Genomic DNA, 20,231 nt, shown 5'->3' with positions numbered 1-20,231 from the left:
CTAGAGTGGAAAATGGTACTGAAAGAAAAGAAGATGAGAAAAGCATCTGAATTAGACCAAGTGGCCATGGAGGAGGTCCATGCTAGAGGTGACACAGAAATAAATCTCAAATCATATTATTTCCAAGTGTTATCCATGGTCCAGCTTCTCCCTTCCTCCCCACAAGGGGCTCTGGGTTCACAGATCAGATCTATCCTAAGAGCCTGATATCCCTCATGCCCACAAAGGGTCAACTTCTCTTTGGCTTATTAACATCCCCAGCTGTATTTCTCTAGGGAGATTTTTAAGTTCGAGCTTAAGGCTGGTTTATGGGGAGGGTTTCTCTAAAAGCAAATAACAGGGCCCTTTCCCACAAAAGTATTCAATGAATGAATATGGGTCAGCTTTTTATTTCCTCCACCACAGAAAGTACAAAGGATACATAAGAACTCATAAACACAGAGAAACCAAAAACACTCAAGTAGACCATTTCACTTATTATGAGGAAATCCTTGTAATGTGTTATAATTTTAAGAACTTCCCCTCTCTCTGGGTGACTGATGCCCAGCTCTTGAACTCAGGAACGCTCAAACTGGGGATTACTCCCAAAATATTGGCAGGGATGGATGGATTGTAATTTATATCGTTGAAGGGAATTCTAACGTTGATGAGATCATAAATTCATTCAAGCAATGCTACATAAAGCAGAAAGGGCCGCTAGCTAGGTAATCCCCCATTTTAGATGTGTGAAGTTTATTTGAACTCAAGTTCGAGATCTTATCTTCTGCCTGGTGTGATTTCAACCTCTTAGGTTTAGCCCAACGTTCTAAGCTTTGAGATCTTTTCTGAGGCTTAATGCTGTCCCCTAACCTATTAGCCACCTCTCCTAGCTGTATGTCATCTGAGATTTCAACATACCTGCCATCCATGCCTTCATCCAAATACTTGATAAAAATGCTAGTCATCCAAGGGCCACACTCAGATTCCTGGGAGCCTCTACTAGAGACCTCCTTCCAAGCTGACATTGAGCCATGGAGAATTGTGCAACCATTCAAACAGTTTTGAACCCACCTGCTTGTGTTATCATCTAACTCACCTGTCTAGATTGTGACCATACAAACAACATGAGAAACTTTGTCTAAGGCCTTGCTAATATCTGGGTTAAACATGGCTAGAACATTTCCCCTGCTCTACCAGGCTAGTAACCCAGGAAGGAAGGAAGAAAGGAAGGAAGGAAGGAAGGAAGGAAGGAAGAAAGAAAGAAAGAAAGAAAGAAAAAAAGAAAGAAAGAAAGGAAGAAGGAAGGAAGGAAGGAAGGAAGGAAGGAAGAAGGAAGAAAGGAAGGAAGGAAGGAAGAAAGAAAGAAAGAAAGAAAGAAAGAAAAAAAGGAAGAAAGAAAGAAGAGAGGAAGGAGAGAAAGGAGAGAAAGAGAAAGGAAGAAAGAAAGAAAAGAAAAAGAAAATAGGGTTAGCATGACACGATCTGTTTTTGATGAAGTCATGCTCATTCTTTGTCATCTCTGTTCTTTTTTTTAGATTTCTTTTTAATAATATGTATAATAATGCTCTCAATTTTACCCAAGACCCAAAGTCAAGCCTATTGGCCTATAGTTCACCTATTTTACCCTCTTCCCTTTTTAAAAATAGGAACATTTGCTCTTGTCCAACCCTGTGGTATGTTGTCCTTTCTTCACAGTTTTTTTTTTAGGCCATTGGGGTTAAGTGACTTGCCCAGGGTCACACAGCTAGTAAGTGTCAAGTGTTTGTTCTGAGGCCGAATTTGAACTCAGGTCCTCCTGATTCCAGGGCCGGTGCTCTATCCACTGCACCACCTAGCTGCCCCTCTTCACAGTCTTTTCAAGGTCACTTGACAATGGTGTTGCAATCACAGCTGGGAGGTCTTTCAACCATCCTGGCAGGTCATTCTGGGCTGCCTCCTGACTTGAACATCTGGGAAGAAGCTAGGGGCTCTCTTCCTTTATTTAGGCCTCCTCTTCTGAGGTTTCAAACTCTCTCCTGATCCTTTTCTTTCTGCCTTTGGCAGACTAAGGACCAAGGACCATTTCCCTTGACAGAGAAAGTTAAGAGTTGAGTATTTCTGTCTTCACACCATCCTCAGTTATCAATATCCCATCCATTCCAAGTAACAATCCTACTCCTTCTTCCATCCTCCTCTTTCCCTAACTAAAAACTTCTTTTGTTATCCTTAGCTTTCCTCAAGAACTCGGGTTGATTGGGTGTTTTAGCACTCCAGGAATCCTTCTTAGAGAACTACCATCCTTTTCTGTTATCCACTATTACTTACCCAAGCAGCCATTTTCTGTATGTCTTTTGAAAACCCAAGTAGGTCAGTAAGTTCTCTATGCACCCACATCAATCTCTTTAGAAAACTCCCCTTCCTCCTAATTGTAATTGTTTCTCTCGATCCATGCCTCCTAGGCTGATCTCTTCCCCCGTAGAATTTTAAGCCAATCCTTTCTCTGAATCCTTTGAAATGCAGGATTAGGGATAGGGACTGGCCCTGCAACGGCTTTGCCACTGGGAATTCCCTCTACAAATGCAAGTCAGTACCTGCTCTGCAAGTTATAGTCTTAAAGGGTTGCCTGGGGCAGTGAGAGTTTAATGTAACTCCAGGGTTACACAGCCAGCCATCAGGGCTGGAACCTAGATCTTCCTAGCTCTAAGGCCAGCTCTGTATTTATTACGCTGTGTTGTCTCTCCCAAAAATCTTTTAAATGTGCTTTCCCCAGATCGAGGGCGCATGATAGACTATTTCTTCTCTTCCACAAATTCTAAATTGGAGGGGTTGCCATCCATCTATTCCTCCTTGTTGATTCCTCCAGGACATCTGTTCCCCTTGTTCATTTGCCCCCACCTTTTGAAGCCTAATATTATCATCACAGCCATCCAAGAAAGGAACAACTGGACTGCTTTGGGCAGAAACAGAGTTCCAGCAGGTAGATGGGATAATTGAAGTCTTCCAGCATTACTGTCTCATCCCTCCTCCACTGGAGGCTTGCAATCTGTTTCCCAAACTCCTCATCCGTCTTCTCTTTCTGTTCAGTTGGCCTGTAGTGTTACTGTTGTTGTTCAGTAGTTTCCGGTCATGTCTGACTCTTCTTGGCAAAGATACTGGAGTGGTTTTACCATTTCCTTCTCCAGCTCATTTTGCAGATGAGGAAACTGAGGCAAACAGAGTTAAGTGACTTGCCCAGGGTCACACAGCTAGTAAGTGTCCGAGGCCAGATTTGAACTCAGGAAGATGAGTGGCAGCATTTCATTATCTATTAGCCAGGAAAAACTAGGTTCAAGTGCTGCCTCTGACATACTGGCTGTGTGATTCCGGCCAAGTACCTAAACCTCTCCAATCTAGGCCACTCTGGACTCTAAGTTGCAAAGAGGGCACCGACCTGCACTGATGGAGGAAGCTCCTCCATGGGTTTTGTTCCACCCTCCCCTCGGCCTTCTGAACTTCTCAAAGCACCATCTGACCAGGTCATCATTCCCCAATTCAGCAAACCCCAGTGGCTCCCTCCTGCCTCCAGGCTCAAACAGAAAATCCTCTATTGGGCTTTTCAAGTCCTTTACCACCTTCCTAACCCTTCCTGCCTCTCCAGTCTTCTTCTACCTGACTTCCCTGCACGCCCTCTGTGATCCAGTGACATAGTTCTCCTGGCCGCTCTTCACACACACGATGACAGCACCCCATCTTGTGACTCTGAGCATCGTCCCCGGCTCTCCCCCATGCCTCATTTCCACCCATGGGTTTTCCAGGCTTCCTTCAAGCCTTAGTTAAAATTCCAGTTCCCCAAGCCGATTCAGTCTGAGTGCCTTCCCTCTGAGGGCATCTCCAATTTGTCTGTAAGTAGTTCGTATATAGGTGTTTGCATGCTGTCTCTCCCCATCAGAATGTAAGTGCCTTGAGGGCAGGGACTGTTTATGCCTTTTGATCCACATTATCTATCTATACCAGATGATTAAAATAATGCTGTTTACTCAATGACTTAGTGGAAGACTTCTATTGCATTGAAAGTCACAAGTCTGGTGGGGCAACTGGATGAGACAATGGACAGGGTGCTGGACCTGGAGTCAAAAGGACCTGAGTTCAAATTTGGCCTCAGACAATTACTAGTGGTGTGACCCTGAACAGGTCACTTAACCTCTGCCTCAGTTTCCACAACTGTAAAAAAGGGAATGACAGCAACACCTACCTTCCAGGGTGGCACAACATGATAGGACACTGGTCTTCAAATCAGGAACATTCATCTCCCTGAGTTCAAATCCTGAATCACTTAACCTTGTTTGCCTCAGTTTCTTTATCTGTAAAAATGAGCTGGAAAAGGAAATGGCAAACCACTCTAGTATCTTTGCCCAAGAAAACCCCAAATGGGGTCACAAAAAAGTCAGACAGTCCTGAAAATTGACTGAACAACAACTTCCCAGGATTGTCATGAAGATCAAATGAGTTAATACTTGTAAAGTCCTAGTAGGGTCCCTGGTACCTGGGAGGTTTCCTCCCTATGCCCTATTCGTTGTGTATATATGTTGTATTTGCTAGGCTGAATTCATGTTGTCTCACCTTATAGAATAGAGGCTCCTTGAGGTACCGTTTCATTTTTGTCTCTGTAGCCCCTATGTACCTAGTACATTGCCTGGCACATAGTAGGTGCTTATTGAATTAATGGATGAAAGGGGACCCTTTCGTAATGGTGTTGTGAAGGCACATCTCATTAGGAGTCAGAGGACTGTGCAATTTAGAGCTGGCAAGAACCTTAGGGAATCCCCCATCTCACCTTGTCTTTCACAGATGAAGAAACTGAGGCTCGCTTGCCCAAAGTCACCTGGTGCTTAAGCAGCCGAGCTGGAATTTAAGGACAAGCTTTCTGACGTCCCCTTCAGTCCCCCATGAGGTTCATTCCTAGCGCTGTTATATGCCAACCCCGGGGACCCAATTTGGGCAACTGACCTCCCCTAATTTCTTTGACCACCTGTTAAGATTAGAGGGTTGAGCTAGGTAACCACTAAGGTCCTCTCCTAAATCCTACGCAGCGGGGGAGGGGTGGGGGTGGGTAGGGTGTTCCAGGACGAGAACAGCATTCACCAAAATGTAGGATGGGGCCTTTTCCACTTCCATCCTTCTCCCTAGTTCTGAGGACTCCCAACCCCCCACCCATTCAGAATTTGTGCTTGGTACTATCAGGCCTGGCTCTGTTTCCTAGGTTAGCTATGTGACCTAGACCAAGGAAATCTCCACCTCCCATCTCTGGGCTTCAGTTTTCTCATCTTCAAAATGGGCATAGCAATACTTGCCCTAACCGGCTTGATCGAGCCATTGTGGGGAAAGTGCTCTGTAAACACCAAAGGTCTGAAGAAGTGAGAGTTATTGTGAAGGGCTGGAAGGAAGCCCTTGGTTGGGAGAGTAGAACCCCTGGCCTTAGTTCCCATGCGGTCACAAACCAGTCGTGTGACCTCTATCACATTCATAGCAATCACTTCCCCCTTTATGCTTCTGTTTCTCCATTTGGAAAACAAAGGGGTTGGATTAGGTGACCTCTAAGGTCCTCTCCAGTTGTGAGAGTCTATGATTATGCCCAAGGGTGATTTAAACCCACAAGTCCCAAGTTCTATAGCCCCAGGTCCTGGCAATTTGGGACCAGAGAGAGAGGACGGGTTTCCCTTTCCAGGAGAGGTCCGGGTAGAACTGGGCTTCTCGACCCGTTTACTGGGGAACTCTTGGGGTCCCACAGGGCTAACCCAAGCAAGAAACCAGGTTGATAGAAAGCCAAAGAGGAGGGGGAGGAGGAGGCTGAGGATCAGGCAAAGAGAGAGGACAAAGTGTCTCTCGACACGGTCGGGGGGCAGTGAGAGGGAGAGAGACTGCAGTGAGGCAGGAAGGAAGGAGTAGAAGGAAGTGCTTTCTGGAGTGATCTGTCAGCACCCCAGAGAAGAGGGGAAAGGCTTTTAAGCAGAGAAAGGAATTTGAAGAGTGGCTGTAGAGGTGTCTCCAGCCCCTTATCTCACCCTCCCTGCTGCGTGCCTGCATACTGCACAAACAAGCCTACTTCTTTAATTGTTCCTGGATTTGTCCTCTGGCTTGCTCTCAAGGATTTGGGGGTTCTAGCAAAGCAGTTTTAGATAGAGGCAAACAATGACAGCCGTGGGGCCTCCCCTGTCTTTCAGGGATTTGGGAGGCTGCAAGGGGATAGAGCTGACAGCACTGGTCTTGGGAGTCCTGGGACCCAGATTCCAATCCTGCCTCTGGCATTATTTCCAGGTGTGACCTTAAGTGAGCTGCTTCTTCCCTTCTGTGGACCTCAGTTCACTCATCTGTAAAAATCACCTGCTTCACAGAGTTTTGAGGAAGGCACTGAAGGGAGGAGAGAAAAGAGAATTGAGTTGTAAGCTGGTATTCCCCAGTTCTTCCTCTCCCACTCCTAGGAACTAGGGTAGGGTTCTTCTCATCCCTAGGAAAGTATTGGGGGCTGATAACTGAACAGCTGCTTCTGGGGTGGCCCAGTCTTCTGAGGGTGGGTAGATCCATCCCAGTGCTCCAAGTCTAAGTTCTGGGACAGCCGTGGGGACTTTTGAGATGTCTTCCTTGAGCCCTGGTCAGCCTCATCACTCCTTCTCCGCATGCAATATCCCCGATCATTTTACAAGCTCTAGGGAACCTTATAGAGCTTCTAATCTAACCTCTCGGTTTTACAAAGGAGAAAACGAGACCCCAAAATGAAAAGGGACTTACTCAATAATAGGAGCTAGAAAAGACCTATGGTATCTTCTAGGCTGAAGTCCATCCAGATAAGTTAAGTGATTTGTACAAGACTATATAGGTAGTAATCGGTGGTCAGATCCCTAAAAGGTGGGGAGGAATGCCAGGCTTTTCTCTCTCACTTGTTGACCCCACCCCAGAGTTCCAGAGAAAGTCTCTTCAATAAAGTTTAGGTACTTTGGAATTGATTGTATGACCTGGGAGATACTGGTACAGGACCACCCAGCAAGGCATGCCCTCATCAAAGAAAGTGCTGTGTTCTATGAGCAGAATTGAAGTAGCTCAAAAGAAATTCAAGAAACACAAATTTAAAGAATCCACCAAATGTCCATATGGACTATTTGTGCCCAACCCATGGTGGAGTATTCTGAGCTTGTGTTGGTCTGGGCAGCCACAGTCGGACACACTGTACTTTGACTCTAACATAGTGATGTCATTGTAATCCTCTTCTAGAACAAAAGGACCACAACCAGGTATGACTCTTAACTAGGGTTTCCCCTATTTTAGGGGCCCATCTAGAAAAGGCACTTAAATGTACAAAGTAGATACCAAGTCTAGAAGACCTATTTCCTTCACCACAGAAATACTCAAAACAAAAGAACACCTATTATCTGCTCCAGAAGAGTAAAGTCATTCAGGGAGACTGCTGACTAGACACTTCAATTTCACCTCTGATCTGCTCATCCAAGTTATTCACAAGGTTCACATCTGCAGACTATCTTTGGTTTTAGTTCTTACACTACAAAATCCTCCTTGTGGTGTTCTTCTCCTCTGAGAAGTATAGCACGCTATTAGAGGAATCACTTCCTGTTGGGCAACTGACCCAACACTAGAAACTCAAAACTCCTTGAATCCATGAGGTTGGAAATAGCCATTTCTCAGGATCACTGTTGGGTCGCCTTGTGTTTGAAGTAAGAAACACAAAGCAGAAGAGGCAGCCAGGAACTTGAGGTGCAATCTCACACCTGTCTAGGCAAGCCCACATGGAACATCATGGCCTTAGAGTCCAGATTCAGGCCATCCATGGCTGCTGAGGGGAAATGGAGAGAAATCCTCACATAACTACCTCCTCACTCCCCCTCTTCCCGCACAATCTCCCAGCTAATCAAAGGGACAGTTGTGTCTTAAACCAGGCAGGAAAGAAAGGGAGTCAGACCTTTTCTACAGTTTTCTTCCTGGCTAGGTCAACAGTCATCCACACAACCCCCAGTCCTGAGGATACATGGGGTACCAGTTAAGAGCAACTGCTGATAGTATACATCCTTTAGAAATGGACTACAACGAATGTCCTGCCAGAAGAGTGAAAAGGATGTGGGATATGCCCTGAGCTGGCCAATGAAGAAGGTTTCCCTGATCACTCCATTACACATACATTGATCCTCACAACGTCCCTATGAGTTAAGTGTCATCCTCACTTTACAGATAAGAAAACTGAGGCCAGGAAAGGCCTAGAAATCTGTCCCCTCTTCTACCTCTGGCCCTGCTTAGCTGTATCAGAGCAATTTATAAAGCCCATCCAATTTCACATGGATACAAGGTCAAATTGGCAGCGCCATTTTGTCCTCCTGCCAGCACCCTGTTCCACTCCCTCCCAGACCTCAGCATGGTCTGTTTCCCCACTTTTCAACTCAAATCTAATACAGCATCCAGGCCACCCCTTACTTTTCATATATCACCCATGGCCCAGAAAGGGGACTCCAATTCTGGGCTTAACACCTGGGTAGGTAAATACCTGGGCAGGAATTTCTCTCTACAACATCTCCAATAAGAGGTCATCCAACTTTGTTGTTTGAAAAACAGGGTGGGGGGGAAAGAGGGAAAGGATGAACAATGACACAAATATGGTAGAAAAGTCCCCTCTGCCCCAGTTTCCAATGTCCCCCACAATGTCCAATTTCTTTGCTGAGGGCTAAGCTAAGCTTAGGGCAACTTTTCTGCACCCCCCCCAAATCCTTTACAACAACACGATCCCCACATACTAAGGGACCAATCTGCAAAAAGACGAGGCTCTTCAAAACATGGGCACATTACTTAGCCTCTCTAAACCTCAGTTTCCTCATCTGTAAAATGGGGGACTAATCCTCATATTACTTGACATTTACTAACTGGACTACCTCTTTGAACCTCAGTTTGCTCATCTACAAAATGGGAATGAGAATATTTGCACTACCTGACACGGGATATGTCAACACTCAGATTCTTAGTTTATAAGATCAGTTACAATTTAGAGCTGGAACAGACCTTAGGTAATATTACAGATGAGAAAAATTGAGGCATACAGCAGCCCAGGTTCACACACTGGTATGTGGCTGGGGTGGGATCTGAAACCAAGTCCAGTATTCTAATCCATATTGCCTCATGTTTCCTCATCTGTAGAATAGGCATGCATCTACTACCTAGCTCACAGGGCAGTTATGAGGACTTCTATTTAATTCAACTAACATTTTTTGTGTCCTTGCTAGACACTGGAAACACAAAGATGACAAACATCACAGTCCCTGTCCTCGAGGCACTTACGTTTACCAGCAATGACACCGGTGTATTCATGTATGATACAAAGAGAGTGTAATTGGGGGAAGGGCGAGATCCATTGAGCTTTAGGAAAGTTTTCAGAAGGAGATTTCTCTTTCAGCTGGAAGAATCAGAAAAGGCTTCACAGTGTAGAGGAGCCTCGAAGGAAGAAAAGGATTTTAAGTGGAGATGAGGGGGGAGTGTGTCCTAGGCACAGGCCTTTTGAGTTCAGGGAATATCCAGTGATCCAGTTAGACGGGCATGAAGCCCATGGGGAGGAATAGTATGAAACAGGCTGAAAAGGTGAGTTGGTGCTAGATCAAGGAGAGCCTGCTTGAATGTAAGGAGATTTAGGGAGCAGCTAGCCATCCAAGTTGTGAAGTGGGTAAAGGAGGGCAAAGTGAGTCCAGGCTGGCACCATACAGGGGAGAACCTACATGCCAGACTGAGGAATCTGTATTTTGTTTTACTGTCAAAGGGAAGCCACTGGACATTTTTGAAAAGATTTGTCTTGATTGAGGTCATCTCAAGTCAACACACATTTATTAAGTGCCTACCACTGTGCCAGACACCATGCTGAGAAAGGTAAAAAAAAAAAAAAAGATCGCTGCTGCCCTCAAGAAGCTTATACTCTAACGGGAGAGACAACATGCAAACAACTACATACAAACAAGAAATGCACAGAGCTGCGTATTACTGTAGCTTTATGGAAGGATGGATTGAAGAAGAGAAGAGACTGGGAGTTTGAGGGAAGAGGAGAAATGAAATGAAAGAGCATTTATTAATCACTTACTGTATGCCAAGAATTCTGCTGAGTGCTGGGGTTACTAATACAAACAAAGCAAAACGATCCCTGCCTTCAAAGAGCTTATATTCTAATGGGGAAGACAACACATATAAATAAATAAATATAAACAGACAAAGCAAGAGTTAGCAGGGGATGGATGTCAGGGAGGGTGTGAATGCAGGAAAAGGGCTTGGAGATGGCCAAGAAGTAGTAGGCCCTGGGTTTGAGTGAGCTGTGCTGAGAGTTCTCTCAGAGGTGGGAGAGACTAGCTAAGAGATTATTACAGTCATCCAGGTGAGAAGTGAGAAGGAGCTGAGCTGGGCTGCTGGCAGGGGGCATGAAGAGAAAGGGAAGAATTCTGTTGTGATTCAGTCATTTCAGTCACATCCAATTCTTTGTGACCCCATCTGGGATTCTCTTGTCAAAGATATTGGAGTGGTTTGCCATTTCCTTCTCCAACTCATTTAACAGATGAGAAAACTGAGGCAAACAGGGTTAAGTGACTGGCTCAGGGTCTCACAGATAGTAAGTGTCTGAGGTCACATTTGAACTCAGGAAAATTAGTCTTCCTGACTCCAGGTCTGGAGCTCTATCCACTGCAGCACCACCTAACTGTCCCAAGGCGGAGAATATAAGAGATGATAAGAAAAACCTTCAGGCGCTCAAGAAACAGAAGTTGTTATTGTTACATTGATTCAGATCCAATGACTAGGTGTGTGTCCAGGCCCAGATTCAGAATACAGCAGAAAAAACACCAGAGTGAGAATCGGAGAATCATTACTACTTCTATGGCCTTGCCAAGTCTCTTAACCACTCTGAGGCTGGTTTTCTCGTCTATAATAATGAGATCAGGGGCAGCTAAGTGGCGAGGTAGATAAAGTGCCAGGCCTGGAGTCAGGAAGACTCATCTTCCTTAGTTCAAATCTGGTCTCAGACACTTCCTAGCTGTGTGACCCTGGGCAAGTCACTTCATCCTGTTTGCCTCAGTTTCCTCATCTGTAAAATGAGCCGGAGAAGGAAATGGCAAACCACTCCAGTATTTCTGCCAAGAAAACCCCAAATGGAGTCATGGAGAGTCAGACATGACTGAAAAACGATTCAACGACAACAATAATGGGATTATGAGATCACAGAGGCTTGTCTAATTCAATTTCCCTGTGTTATAGATGAGGAAACTGAGGCCTAGAAAAGTTAAGTCATTTTCTAAAGTCTCACAGATAATGCAGAATTCAGATTTGAAAACAGACCCTCTGATTCCTGAGTCTGGGCCTTTCATCACTGACATTTCTATAGTGATTTAAGGTTTACAAAACACTTACATGTATTGCCTTCTTTTACTTTTACAACCCTGTAAGTATTATGACTCCCATTTTACAAATAAGAAAACAGAGATTGAGGGAGGTTCTATGCCTGGCCCAAGGTCATGCAGCCAGGAACTGGCTAAGTCAGGATTCAAACCCAGATCTTCCTGGCTCCAAGGTCAGTACTCTAGCCAGTATCAGAGGTTGGACAAGCAGATGACCTCCATGAAGGTGAATTTGTGATGCTATGACTGCCTGACTGGCTCACAGCTCCTCTTCCCATCCACCCCAGTCCTGGGCCTCTCTTGTTACAAGCGATCACTCCCCAACTTGTTGCAGCAAACAGTGCCCAGATGGGTTTTTTTTTTCCTAATAAGAGCCTCCAGCCTACTTCCCCTCCAGTGGAGCAGATCAAGAACCAGTCTCCTCGCCCCATGGCTCCAGGTGCAGGCCTGGGAAGGAGCCTGAGCCTGAGCCTGGAGGAAGCCCACATCTAGGAAGGAGCCCATGTTTGGCTCTTTCCTCTTCTCAAACTCCATTCTCCCCTCCTACCATTGTTCAGCATCCTTTGACCCTGGTCTTCCACCGGAATTTGGGGGAGAGGGAAAGGTGCCCACCCATCTATACATAAGAAAATACATTTTTTGGGAGGGAAGGCCCACCCCACAATTCAAATGTTTCTTATTATCTTCTGCTGAGGGGGAAAAATTAATAACACGGTGCAATATAAAATACTAAATTAAAGGCATTTTGGAACCAGCAATTATTTCATAAGCTCTTCTTTTATTGCTGCTCTAATGTGCCTAATTGCTGTCTTAATGAGGACATTAATTTCCAGCTAATGTGATGTTATTATAGAAATTGCAGTCAATCTTTTAAAAAGGGGGGAAAGTGCTGGAAAGCTGTCCCAAGAGAGAGGGGCTCTGGTCACCCTGGGGGCTGGGGGATGAGCCAGAGAAGGGAGCCTTGGCCCGAGGCTAGGGCCAGAAGGGGAGCAAAGGAGGGCAGTGGGAAGACAGTTGGCAAGGGGTGGCATGTGGTACTATATGTTTGTACCCAGGGGGCCACTGGAAATGGCTAGCCAAGGGAAAGGGCCAAGGATGCACAGCCATCCTTCAGAACGCTGAGAGTAATGAGATCGAAAGGGTCTCACTGTTTAGAGAGAGTTATACAGCTGGGCTTGTTCACCCAGAAAGTGAATCCATATCGTGATGCGCCCACATGTCCATTTAGCCACAAATGGCTTCAGGGGATGTGGGGGAAGGGGAGGGGCAGTCAGATAGGTGGGGCTGAGACTCAGAACTCCCAGATTTGCTTTGCAGCTCTGCCTTGTTCTGGGGTCAGAGGACCTGGGTTCGAATCCTACCTCCGATACATACTTACCTGTGTGATTTTAGGCAATTCATTTAACCTCCCAGGGCCTCAGTTTCCTTCTCTGTTAACATGAAGGGGTTGGAGCAGATGGCTATTTTGAGCTCTCTTCCAGATCTGGACCTATGAGGCTATGAAAATGAGAAGTTATAGTTTCTGCCTTTTCCCACTCCCTCAGGCCTGTGGTATTGGGGGAAGGCGGACCCTAACCTCATTGTATGGAAGGCCAAATCCCAAAAGATAGGGCAGGAGTTCTTAACCTGAGGTCTATGAATTTGTTGTTATTTTAATATTTTGATGATTAAATTTCAATATAGTTGGCTTCCTTTGTAATCTTGGATATTTTATTTCATGCATTCAAAAACATTATTCTGAGAAGGGGTCTACAGACTTCACCAGCCTGCCAACAGGGCCCACAAAATGACAAAAGCTCAAGAAATCTCAGTCCAGGAGGCTATACTTGGGGGTAAGCTGCCACAGCCCCTCTGAGGAATGTCTTTGGACCAGAGCTTCATTCCAGTGTACTGAGAACAAGATGAATGGGGTTTTCCATTGCGCCCAACTACAAATCTCTGTTTTCCTCGGGAAAGAGGTTCCTCTAGAGCTCTTCGTCCAGTTTAGGATGTTTCTCCTGTTTCATTCTCCATAACTTAAGCTACAATGACACAGAACTCATGTCAAAGAGAATGAAGAAGTACTAGGGGACAGGTACAATGAGAATGAGGTCGAAGAACACGGGAGAGAGAGAAAGAGAAGAGGGAGAGGGAAGGGGAAAGGCACTGGAAGAGAATTGGGGAGGTGGTGTCTCTATCCTTAGTAGACCCCAGATTAAAGTACCTTTTGGAAACCATGATTCTTGGGTAACATATTGGAAAAGAAATTGTGCACAAAGACAAAGTAACCAGAGGAAATCAATACAGTATAGAGGAAAGAATCCTGGATTTGGAATCCAAGGACCTGGACTCAAAAGCCTTAAGCTTTCTTAATCACCGTGGATATCACCTTGGGTGAGTTACTTCCCCTCAGGGCCTCAAAAATCCTTCCTTCAAAATGGCCAGGTTGCACTAGTCAAGTTCTAAAGTCTCTTCCTAAATCCTAAATCCTGTGATCCACTTTCTCCAAACCTTTTACTGAGTACAATGGTGTGGGTGTATCTCTGCTTTGAGGCCTTCTCTGAAGCTGCTCTGGGGGAAGGGAGGAGGAAGTGTGAAATGTTATTTCCACTTCTGGGCAATCAGTTGGTTACCATAGAGTTACTTCTCAATTTCCACGTGGTTACTCTACTTTACTACTTCCATAATTTACTCAAGAAGTTTCCAGATGTTGATGTCTTTTTGACTGTCTGAAATCATCCCCATCACTTCCTGGAAACATCTTCAGAGTTCCATTGTGGCTCCCCCCAAGTGACTCCATCGGCGACTCTGGTTTGGGCACTTTCCCAACCCAGGTCTTGCTGACACATCTAGAAACTTCTTGGTTCCATAACTGATGCATAAAAGCCTCCCTTTTAACTTGACTTTAAACCCACTGGCTCCCTGGTTATTAACAATTCCCTGGGTTGTGACCAAGACAGGACCCGTCACTGAAATCATTCTTGGAGGGGCAGCTAGGTGGCACAGTGGATAGGGCACAGGTTGTGGAGTCAAGAGGACCTGAGTTCAAATCTGACCTCAGACACTAGCTTTGTGACCCTGGGCAAGTCACCTAATTTAAAAAGAAAGAAAGAATACTTAGCTCTTTGGCTACTCTGGGCTCAGTTTTCTCATTTCCAATGAGGGAGTAGATTAGATGATGTCTGAAGTCCCTTTCAGTAGCAAGACATGGCAGAAAAAACAAAGGATTTGCAGTGAGACTAGAGGTCATAACTGCCACTGTCTATGTGCCTTTTGACCAGTCATCTGGACCTCAGTTTCCTCACGTCTAAAACAAAGGGGTTGAACTTGATCACTCCCTAATGTTCCTTTCAGCTTTAAATCTATGGTCCTGTTAGCCCTCTTAGGCAGCGGACGGGGCTTATACCTGCCTTATAAATCCAGGAACCAGGAAAGTGGGTAGGGGGAAGGCAACATGCCTGCTGGAGGGCGTGGGACGAGGAACAGGCCTTGCATCTACCAGCATAGCCATAGGTTCATGGGATTTAGAAGTAGGTCAGTCAGTCAGTAACCATTTATTAAGCACCTACTATATACCAGGCACTGTGCTAAGTGCTGGGGATACAAAGAAAGGTAGAAACAGTCCTGCCTTCAAGGAGCTTGCATTCTGCTGGGGAAACAACGTCCAACATGACTCGTACAGGCTATCTATAGGCAGTGTAAATGGGAAGTAATCACCCAGAGAAGGCGCAGCAGTGGAGGGGGAGGGGGAACCATCTAAGGCCTCTTACAGAAGGCAAGATTTGACCTGAAGTAAGACGTGGGGCAGAGAGAAAACTGGGATTCAGAAAAGTGCAGAGACTTGCTCAAGGTCACCCAGGAAGAATGTAGCCACATAAAGATGTGATTCCATCCAGATGTTTGGATTGCATCTTAGATGTTCTCCCCACTTCACCAGAGGCATCTAGGTGACCATCCTTGGCCCCTTAGTCTGCGGCTAGATCCCAACGATATTTTTCCCTTTGCCCACAGGCCCCAAATCCTTCCTCCCAGCCCTTAGATCTTCTCTAAAGTAGACAGAAGAGGCAACACATTATGCATTACCTGTGCTGCAGGGGAGCTGGGGGAGGGGAGCCTGCAGGCCTGAACTGGGGAAGCCACAGCCTAAGGAGAACATGGTGGTGGGGTAGAGGTCGGGGAGCCAGAGGCTAAGAAGGTCCCTGAGACTCTGCAGTGGGCCATACGTAAACCTGGGCCCCTTCTGCATCTGCCCTCCCTGTATCCCAGGGAAACTGAAGAGCAGCTTAGCTCTGGGTTACCATGGCAACTGCCACAAAGAATTTTGGGGAATGACACCCCGGGGGCGTGTCAAGACCAAGCAGTGAGCTCTCAGTTCTGGGCTTTTGTCATGGAGGAGTGGGGGTCTGACGGGCCAGAGAGGAAGAGTGGATCCCAGACCCCACTTGCCTCAGTAAAATACAGGAAAGTCTAGGCAGTGCCCACTTCTCCTTGTTCTGGACCTAGCTTTTCATCAACCTTGGTGTGTGCCCCTCCGCAGGGTCAGCTGCCCCTTTCTCAGGCCTCTGGGTATCCCCAAGCATGGGCAGTGCCAGCTGTTAACCCATTTATTTTCCTGAAGACAGAACTTAAAAAGGAGGAAGGGAAAAGGGGACAGAGGTTTTAATTTTATTCCCTCTTTTCTGAGAGTGAACATATGGCTCTACTCTCTTCCCCTTTTTCCACAAAAAGTTGTTGGGAGAGGAAACTTGGGGGGACGGGAGGGAGCATGGAGAGGGAAGGTTCAGGAAACATGTTTCCCTTTTTTCCCTCCAGCCTTTTCCAGAATAACCCCATGTGAATTGGGGGTGGTAGTGGTGATAGCTGTCCTCTGCTACCCTGTTCATTCCCCCACAGATCCAACCTACCCCCAACCCCCACCACACACAGAATAGTTTAGTCCCATTCTTTCCCCCCCGACCCCACCCAGGGCCAGGCCGACCCCAGAGCTGTGAGGCCTTGGAAATTGATGGATGAGATGGACAAGATGTTATCACCAGGGAAAAGAAAAGAAATAAAAATCCACAAGAAACTCTGCCAAACAGCTGCCCCCCCCCTTTTCTCCCCCTTGTTTTCCCAACATCGCCAGGAGAGCTGAGAAGCGGGTGTGTGGTGGCGGCTGATTTTTTTTTTAATCTGTTAATAAAACGCAAGTGAATCAAATCCGCTTGGAGGGAAGAGGAGGGGGAGTCAGGGGCTGGGGTGTTTGCAGAAGTTGGAAATTTAATAAGAACAAAAATAAAAATAGCCACTGTGCTGGAGACAGAGACAGTGCTCTGGATGGCTGGAGAAAAAGGGGAGAGAGAAATGCTGGCTTCAGAGAGATCAGGTATTGGGGTTTTGTGAGCTAATCCAGGGGGGTGACTGAAGAGATGAGGCTGAGAAGGAAATGGATTAGAGGCTAGGATAATAGGATTAATATCTGTGAGGGACATTTAGTCCAATCCCTTCATTTTACAGATGAGAAAACTGAGTCTAGGCAACATAAAAGAATATAGCCACTTGGGGAGAGGATACAGACATCTGTACAGGGAAAATTCATGCCTTGTCCCAATAGTTTCCTGCCACAAGAAGCCCCAGCTCTTCTTGGGACTGAATATTGGGGTGGGGGGATGATAGAGAGTTAGCCTAAAAAAGGGTCAGATCTTCTCTTAAGACTCTGAGACTAAGGAGCACAAGGCCTCACAATACTATGCTAAGGTCCTAGATTTTGAGCTGGCATGGATATTAGAGATCATTGAGTCCAATCTACATTCTGCAGATTACAGAGTACATTCTACAGATGAGGAAACAGGCTCACAGCCGACTTGACAGAAGTCAATACAGGGAGTAAGAGGCAATCAGCCCAGCCCAGGAAGGTAAGGAACAAAGATTCCAAATGACCAGCTGGAGCCTCTGTGCCACTGTCAGAAACAGAATTCAGTAGGGCTAGGCCCCAGCTGCCTGAGCTCACCAAGGTACTCTAGCCTTTGGGCATCCCAGTGTTTTATTAACCTCCCGGAAGCCCCCGAGCCAATCCCTACCCATTCAAAGGTGAGTATCCCATGAGCTCTTCCTAATTGACAGTGAGGTCCTTGACAGGACTGGGGCAGCACCGCCCTCTACTGGCCCCTCTTGTCCAGTACTCGGGGGTCAAGGGTTTGAAAAGAGGTGCCCAGTCTGATCATGGGATTAAGAGTCAGAAAGGACTTTAGAGATCTTCTAACTTTGGTCCAACCACTTTATCACTACGAATAAGGAAATTAGGGCCTAGAGAGGTCAAGGGACTTATCTATCCGTGGTCACACAGTTGGTAACCAGCAGAATGAGGATTAGAACCTCCGTCTCCTGACTCCAAATCAGATGATCTTTAGGACGAGGGATGATGATTAGAACCGTGGCTTTCAGTTTTTCATTGGCGTTATCTTCACCATGTTACCTACTACCAGGGTAACCTTGGGTAAAGCACCTCTCTGGGCCTCAGTTTCCTCACCTTCCTCATCCTCTATAAAAAAGGGGTTTGCGATTGGTTATCTCTAAGGTCCCTTCCAGCTCTCAATACCATGATCCTACACTAGGGACACAGTCCGGGAATCCTGGACTCTGGGTGTCCTGTGTAAACTACTCAATGACCTTCCTAAGGATGCACCATTTATGTTCGCTATGGGAGTCAAGAGTGAGCCGCCTCCGACTACTGGACTCTATTCAGCTTCCGGACAGAGATGCCTCTGGATGAAGGGAAGAGGGGGGGCCGGGTATGTGCGTGGCGTAGGGTGTATGGAGGGGGCGCGAGGCCGGGGCCGTAGCAAACCCAACAGCCTGCTGCCCTTCCGTGCTCTACCCCCGGATCCCGGATCGTGCGCACCGCACCGTCTCCACCCCGTATGGCTATAACGAGGCGGCGCAGCCACTGCTGGTCCCCCGACGCGGGGAAGTCGGCGCAGGCGGTGTGATTGATGGTTTAATATCGCGAGCTGTGACCCAGCGCCCCCCTCCCCACCCACGCCGCGGCAGGCGGCCCCCAAGCGCTGGCGAAAGCGCCGTGATTGAATAATTCAGTTACCAAAAAGGGAAAGAGGAAACCGGGAAGAGAGACGCGCATGCCTCCAAGTGAACTGGGGGAGGGCTGTGCTGGGGAGACTGAGGTCGACTCTCAGCTGTAGTCATGAGTTCCTGGGGTTTTAACATTGGAGGCAGCATGAGAGGCCAATACCTTCATTTTGCAGATTGGGTAACTGAGGCTCAGAAAAACTCCACTAGTAAGTGGCTGAGTCTGGATCTGAACCCAGGTCTTGTGACTACAGATCCAAGGCCCTTTCCACCACAACACATTCTTAGGAAGGCCCATACATTTTGCTGGGGGCTGGGGGTGGCAGGGAGGGGAAGGAAAACCCGGAAGCTCAGTTTTCCAGCTCCTCTCCCCTCATCCCACTCCTTTCAAAAGCAGACATTCCTGAAGCTGGGACCTGGATCCAATCATTCTGCTTCCCAGTGGTTGCAAATAGAGGAGACCAGATGCCTGAGCTTACTAACAGCACTGGCAAGACCCGTGATTTAAAGGAGGGGAAGAGAATGGGCTTTGGCTGCCTGCATACAAGCCCAGCTTCGCCCTGGTTTCGTGGCGCCTGGCAAAGGGTTGGGGGTAAACGGGCAGATAAAGGGAAGGACTAGCAGAGCTAGAGCTGAGGGGACTGACTCTGGCCTAACTGGAATGACAAGGAAAGTGAGCACAGAGGCAGGTGTTGAAGGCTAGGAGCTTGGTAGCCCCCGAAGAAGACATAGTGATGGAGAATCTGGAAGAGGGAGAGTGAAGAGAGAAGGCTAAATGGAGAGGAGAGCATGAGAAAGGACATCATTACCTAGCCTAAAAGGAAAAAAACCCAGTAGATGAAGATTCAGCCTTTTCACTTTTTCCATGACTAATTAGGATCATAAGATTAAGAAAGGAAAGGGGTCTTAGAAAGACCTCATCTAGTTCAATCTCCTTATTTTATAGGCAGTTAGATGGCACAGTGGATCGAATGTCCAGGCCTGGAGTCAGGAAGACCATTGTTCAAATGTAGCCTCAGATACTTACTAGCTGTGTGACCCTGGGCAAATCACTTAACCCTGTTTGCCTCAGTTTCCTCATCTGTAAAATGAGCTGGAGAAGGAGAAGGAACTCCACCCCAGGATCTTTGCCAAGAAAACCCCAAATGGGGTTATGAAGAGTCAAACACGACTGAAAACGACTCAACAACCTTATTTTATAGAAGAGGCAACAGTCTAGGAGAGGACATGTGGCTTACCTGAGGTCACAAAGAAGGCAAGTAGCAGAATCAGAATCTGAACCCAGGTCCTCTGACTCCAATTCCAGTCTAGCAATGTCCCATGCTGCCACCTATTGTGTATCATAGTTACTTCTGGGTGCTTTCCCCCTACTAGATGGTAAGCTCCCTGAGGGTAGGACCCAAAACTTCCCTAAACCCTGAAAAAGAAAGTCCAGCACAGTAACAGTAACAACTCCCATGTATAGGCATGTATATGGACTTTGTGAGAATAGAGAAAGAGTGGAGCAGCCAGGAAGACCTGGATTCAGGTCCTGCCTCTGACACATACCGACTGTGTGACTTTGATAGTTACTTAACCTTTCAATGCCCGAGGTGATTCTCTAAGAGTATAAGTTTCCAAGAAAGGTGCCCATATGCCTTGATGGAGGGAGGTCCTTATGCTGATGAAATTATAGGTCCAGACCCTATCCTTATATTCTCTTTACATAGTTCCTCTCATTTGAGCTTACCTTATGAGAAAGATATTAGCTCCATTTCACAGATGAGGAAACTGCAGCTCAGAGGTATAAAGACCTGTCTGGTCTGAAGTTACTCAGAGGGATGGATTTTGAAT

At 46.6% G+C, this 20,231-nt stretch overlaps 1 long non-coding RNA gene across 1 annotated transcript in view; it reads left to right on the top strand.

Moving 5' to 3' along the window:
• The window catches only part of LOC144457075 (uncharacterized), a 69,031-nt gene extending 56,039 nt beyond the window's left edge, over positions 1 to 12,992 (top strand). Inside the window, exon 7 of the long non-coding RNA XR_013486400.1 lies at positions 9,740 to 12,992. This is a non-coding gene — a long non-coding RNA (uncharacterized LOC144457075). The remainder of the gene's footprint in view (positions 1 to 9,739) is intronic.
• The last annotated feature ends 7,239 nt before the right edge of the window (positions 12,993 to 20,231 follow it).

This window comes from Phascolarctos cinereus, unplaced genomic scaffold (assembly GCF_003287225.1).
Source record: "Phascolarctos cinereus isolate Bilbo 61053 unplaced genomic scaffold, phaCin_HiC Scaffold_4;HRSCAF=312, whole genome shotgun sequence".
Taxonomy (NCBI): domain Eukaryota; kingdom Metazoa; phylum Chordata; class Mammalia; order Diprotodontia; family Phascolarctidae; genus Phascolarctos; species Phascolarctos cinereus.
Note: the sequence above shows the minus strand (reverse complement) of the source record. Positions and strands in the feature narration are given on the sequence as shown.